Consider the following 6,237-nt stretch of genomic DNA (forward strand, 5'->3'; position numbering starts at 1 on the left):
AACAGGATATTCAGCCCATAGCACCTAATATTCCGCCCATAGTGCAAGAGTAAGGAAGTCTTGCTCCAATTGTGCAGGGCCCTGGTGAGACCACACCTGGAGTACTGCGCACAGTTTTGGTCTCCTTATCTGAGGAAGGATATATTTGCCTTGGAGGTGGTACAACGGAGGTTCACCAGATTGATTCCTGGGATGAGAGGACTGTCCTATGGTGAGAGATTGTGCAGAATATGCCGATACTTGCTGGAGTTTCGAAGAATGAGAGGTGATATCATTGAAACAGACAATATTCTGAAGGGGATTGACAGGGTAAATGTTGAGAAGCTCGGCTAGCTCAGTCGGTAGAGCATGAGACTCTTAATCTCAGGGTCGTGGGTTCGAGCCCCACGTTGGGCGTTTACTTTTCATTAAACTTTTATGTTGCTTTCGCGGGTAAATATCATTAATGAACCCATGATCTTCTTTTGCACAATGATAAACATGCGAACTGAGGGAGAGTTGATAATTTAATCAAATATTGAAAGCAGCGCCTCAGACCGCTCGGCCGTCCTTACTGTTAGCTGCTCCAGTTACAAGTTATTACTCTGGAAAGTTTCAGACCGGGTGCTTGTTCAGGGCTGCTGGAAGGCCCAGTGACCGGGATAACCTCTCCCCCGGGGTTTTCCTGAGCCTGTGCTCGGTGCACGGGGAGCTTTGGCCCGGGTCTGAGGTAGCTTGCATCCCAGGGATGGACAATAACCCTCTGAGCTCTGGAACTGGGGAAAAGCGAATAATTAATGAGTTGTTTGCGGGTTTCAAATGCAGCTTAGATCTGCTGGTGTAAACCGATAGTGTTGTTTCACAGAATGAAAGAAATGCTGACAGGGACAGTCAAAACTTCAATAAGTGAACTTTAATAATTCATGAAACTTTAATCCTTGATGAAGTTTTATCCCCGATCTGATTTTACAAAATCTGTATTTGAGAAGACTGGTTTAAATGTGCATTGCTCATGCAACAATGTATCCAAAACAGCTTTAATTTAATTTTATTGCAGACAAGTTTTTGTTTGAGAAATAATGTTTCTGAGCAGGCTTGAACCGGGAACTTTTCACGTGTGAGGGAAATGTGATCGCCTCCACACGACAGAAATTGCTGCTTCGCTCAGTGCCCAGAGAGAAGTGTTCAGCAACAAGCTGAAATGCTCAATCCCTCTCTCTGCAAAAAGTTCCTTTCACAAACATTTCTCTGACCAGAACGGCACCAAACAACAATGTCCTCCTTTTAAAGTCATTAAACTCCCCAATTTCCGCGTCTGCAATTTTAAGGACAAGGACTGAAAGCGCTTTGCGATCAGAAAATTGCAGGAAACCCCTGTGGCTAATGACAGGGCTTTTGATGGTTGATTTCTGTACACATCTTGTGTTATGTATTTAACCCATGACAACCTGTACACACCACCACCAGAGGGCCTACCTGTCGGAGTCCCAAGGGATCCCAGTATCCCTTGGGAGCACAGTATGTAAGCAGGCCACCCATGTGGTACCTGTACTCTGGAGTCTTATTAAAGGAGCTAAGGTCACACTACTCATTATTCACAATACTAAGTTTCATCCTTTGTTATGAGCGTATCAATTGGCGACGAGACAATGAACAACCATGCAAAAATGCAAGGAACAGTTGGTATCCTGGAGAAGTTCTCAGAAGTGGACGATTGCGAAGCCTTTGTGGAGATACTCGACCAATACTTCGTGGCCAACGAGCTGGAAGGGAACGAGAACGCTGCCAAATGAAGGGCGATCCTCCTTACCGTCTGTGGGGCAGCAACCTATGGCCTCATGAAGAATCTTCTAGCTCTGGTGACACCAACAACTAAATCCTATGAAGAATGTGTACGCTGGTCTGCGAGCATCTAAATCCTAAAGAAAGCGATCTGATGGCGAGGTATCGGTTCTACACGTGCCAACGGTCGGAGGGCCAGGAAGTGGCGCGCGATGTCGCCGAATTAAGGCACCTCGCAGGACATTGCGAATTTGAGGGATTCCTAGAACAAATGCTGAGAGACATTTTCGTGCTTGGCATTGGCCATGAGATAATTCTTCGCAAACTGTTGACTCTCAGAATCTGAGCAAAGCCATAACGATAGGTCAGACATATTCCACCAGTTCCTTTAAACACAATAACGTAATTTATTTCTCGTGGACTGGATGGAGGACCATGGTCCATGTAAAAAATTGTTATCGTTTTCCATGAACTAAATGTTCATAAAAGTATTGGAGTGGGAACTCACTGGATAACAGCATAGCTGGCAATGTTTGCGGAATATATTCGGCCAGCCAAAACGCACAATGACAACCTGGAATTGTGCGGCACCGAATCCTCGGGAAAAAAACAGTTAAAGGCATCGTCCCTGGGTGGGCTCGAACCACCAACTTTTGAGTTAATAGCCGAACGTGCTAACACATTGCGCCACAAAGACTAACTTAAATGTAAATTGTAAGACATCCCAAACCAGGGTGTCAGTCAGTTAAAGCTTCAGATTGCTCCGACCGGGATGGAACTTGTCCACTCTCAGTTGTACTTTTCCCAAATAAAGGGTGGGACATTCATTGTGGATGCGTGGAAGCAGTCTGGTCCCGCACACTGCAGACACTTCCATGTCACCGCCAACCAGCGCTCCCGCAACCGGTGTGATCTACCTTCCAGCCTTCCGGTGCCTTGGCTGTGACAAAGTATACTGATTGTCCCGAAGCCAGTCGTTGGTTTTAATTACTTTTCAGCTCCTGACTGCAGATATTCCTGTGATTAAACCTGAACAAAAGGATTACAGGGACAGTTGGATTCATCATTTCTTTGCTTGGTGAAATTTCAAAGATTGAAAGTGACGTACATCAACCCCAGACCTCGTCACCTACTCGCTAACTGCCACACGCTGCTCCCGTGAGATGGAAGCCCAGTTGCTGTTTCAAGCTTGAATACAGGTACAAGCAGAATTCATTCAAAGAAAGTCCAAGTCCCTAAGGCAGCTGATTATTTGCACCGAACTCCTTCGCAAAGAGTTGAGGTTCCTGTGGGGTGATTTGGGCACATCTTTCCCCACACTACAACATTTCAAACATAACTCAACGACTGTAAAGCGCTTTGGGGCATCTTGAGTTCCTGAAAGGTGTTGCAGAAATGCAAGTCCTTCTTTGCAAAAGTTCTATGTAATTTCAAAATTCGCAGCAGAATAATGTGTTCGCCCAATCACGTCGGGGTCACTGTTCTTTCAAAATTAATATTTTCTTTGCTGTTTGGCAATAACCAGACCCTTGCTCCAAGGTCTGTCTCACTGTTTACCCGGTGTCAGGCAGAGATACGCCTGCTGTCCTCATTTACTTCATGTGACAGGACACAAAAGTTCAAAATCAAACTGCAGGTGGCCACACATAATATTGAGCAGTCAGGATGGCCGAGCGGTCTAAGTTGCTGCATTCAGGTTGCAGTGTGCTTTGAAAGCGTGGGTTCCGTAGTGTAGTGGTCATCACATTCGCTTAACACGCAAAAGTTTCCCGTTTAAAACCAGCTGATAACCTGCTCAATTAAATATGAGAAGCATTGAATAATGTGCATTTCTGGTTCAGTATTAACAAAGCACAATATCTCCCAGCCCTGCTATATTTGTTGAATACTCTGTACAGTTCGGAACACATTCAAACTCTACAGTTTCCAGCCCTGACGGTGCAGAAAGACCCTCTCAAAGCTGTACATTCCAGCTGCTTTCAGTTGAGTTGTGAGAGATTATTGACGCATCCTGCAGCTGAGAAAAGGAAAGTTGTGTGAGAGGGATCATCAAACGAGGCCATGTGGGTTGAATTAAAGAACAAAAAAGGGGCGATCACACTACTGGGAGTGCACTATAGACTCCCAGGCAGTTAGAGGGAAATAGAAGAACAAATATATGGGCAGAATGTTGAGAAGTGCAAAACCTATAGAGCTGTAAAAGTGAAGGATTTTAACTCCCCGAATATTAACTGGGAAAATGATAGTGTGAATGGTACAGATGGTGGAGAATTCCTAAAATGCATTCAGGAGAACTTCTTTATCCAGTATCTAACAAGCCCATCAAGGGAGGGGCGGTTCTGGACTGGGTCTTGTGATCGAAGAGGGGCAGGTAGAAGGGGTATCAGTGGGAGAGCATTTTGGTGCGAGTGATCATACTCAGTAAGGTTTAGGGTAGTTATGGAAAAGGACAAAGGGGACCAGGAATAAAAGTTCTCAATTGGGGTAAAGCCAATGTTGCTGAGCTGAGATTGAATTTCGCCAAAGTGGACTGAGAACGGGTACTTGCTGGTAAATCAGTTTCAGAGCAGTGGGAGGCATTCAAGGAGGAGATCCTGAGGGTACAGAGCAAGTATGTTCCCTTAAAACAAAGGTGGGACTAACAAATCTAGAGCTCCCGGGATGTCAGGGGACATACAGGGAAAGTTAACGAAAAAAAGGGAAGCTTATGACAGATACCAATAACTCAATACTGCAGAAACTCTAGAGGTGCAGAGGTGCAATTAAAAAATATATCAGGAAAGCAAAGAGAGAGCATGAGAGAATGTTGGCAATTAAATCTGGGAAAACTCAAAGATGTTTTATAAATACATTAAGAGCACGATGATAACAAGATAAAGAGTGGGGCCTATTAGAGTCCATAAAGGGAATCTGTACGCGGAGGCGGAAGACTTGGGTAGGATTCTTTGTGAATACTTTGCATCTGTTTTCACAAAAGTGAGGGGCGATGTGGACTTTGCAATGAGGGTTGAGAAATGTGAAACATTAGATGAAATAAACATGGTGAGAGAGGAAGTATTGCTGGTCTAGCAGCTTTGAAAGTGGATAAATCCCCAGGCCCGGATGAAATGTATCTCAGGCTGATAAGAGCAGCAAAAGAGGAAATAGCAGAGGCTCTGACCACCATTGTCCAATCCTCACTGGCTACAGGTGCAGGGCCAGAGGATTGGAGCACTGCTAACGTTGTACCTTTGTTTAAAAAGGGAGAAAGGGATTGAGTAAATACAGGCTGGCCAGCCGAACCTTTTACAATTATTTGTAAAACTCCTGAGGGGCAGGATAAATCTTCATTTGGAAAGACATGGATTAATCAAGGATAGTCAACATGAGTTTGTCAAGGGAAGGTCTGACTAAGTTGATTGCATTTTTCGAGGAGGTAACCAGGAGGGTTGATGAGGGCAGTGGTATGATGTAATGTATATGCACTTTAGCAAAGCTTTTGATAAGGTCGCACTTGGCAGACTGGTTACGAATGTAAAAGCCCATGGGATTCAAGCGCAAAGTGGCAAGTTAGGTCCCAAATTTGTTCAGAGGCAGGAATCAAAGCGTAATGGTTGATGGGTGATTTTGTGATCCAGTGGGGTTCCGCAGGGCTCAGTGCTGGGTCCCTTGCTTTTTGTGGTATACATCAATGACTTGGACTGAAATGTTGAGGGTATGAGTAAGAAGTTTGCAGATGACACTAAAATAGGCTGAGTGGTTGATAATGAAGAAGAAAGTGGCGGACTACAGCAAGATATCAATGGACGTCTCAAGGCGCTTTGCAGCCAATGAAGTACTTTTTGAAGTGCGGTCACTCTTGTAGTGTGGGAGACACAGCCGCCAATTTGCACACGGCAGGCTCCTATCGGCAGCAGTGTGATGATAACCAGATCATCTGTCTCTGTGATGTTGATTGAGGGATAAATATTGACCATGACACGATTCCTGGCCACATTGATCCTCCACCACTTCACACTGTTCTCCGAGGGACCAGCGCGATGATACTAAAACAACAAGCGAAGTTGGTAAGCTATCCATGCAGTCCATCGGAATCCAGCCACACCACCTTATACCACAGGTAACATCTATCCATGGATTCTGGAATCTGGATCAACAAACCATAATCACATCTTATAAGGGATTCCGGGAGGTGCTTCAAGTTTTATTCCATATATGTTAACAGTTTTATGTTAACCCTGGTCGTCATTTTGGAGCGTGAGCAAGAACATCGGCAGGGCCCATGTGCAGAGGAGTGGGAAGGTCGGGGCGGATGAGCGGTGAGTGTTTGTGGCGAGATGCGGTGAATGTTTATGGTGGAAGAGCGGTGACAGATCGTGGAGGACGTGTGACAGATGAGGGGACAGGGCCCAGAAGAGCCGAGGGCCCAGGGGCAGCACGGGCCCAGCCCACACTGCGATATGTGTGGGTACTGGGTCCATGCAGCAGAGCTGGTCT

At 45.4% G+C, this 6,237-nt stretch overlaps 1 non-coding gene across 1 annotated transcript; it reads left to right on the top strand.

Moving 5' to 3' along the window:
- Positions 1 to 323: 323 nt before the first annotated feature.
- trnak-cuu (transfer RNA lysine (anticodon CUU)) lies at positions 324 to 396 on the top strand. Its single transcript has one exon. It is a non-coding gene; the product is annotated as a tRNA-Lys (tRNA).
- Positions 397 to 6,237: the final 5,841 nt, after the last annotated feature.

This window comes from Pristiophorus japonicus, unplaced genomic scaffold (assembly GCF_044704955.1).
Source record: "Pristiophorus japonicus isolate sPriJap1 unplaced genomic scaffold, sPriJap1.hap1 HAP1_SCAFFOLD_147, whole genome shotgun sequence".
In the NCBI taxonomy this organism is placed as follows: domain Eukaryota; kingdom Metazoa; phylum Chordata; class Chondrichthyes; family Pristiophoridae; genus Pristiophorus; species Pristiophorus japonicus.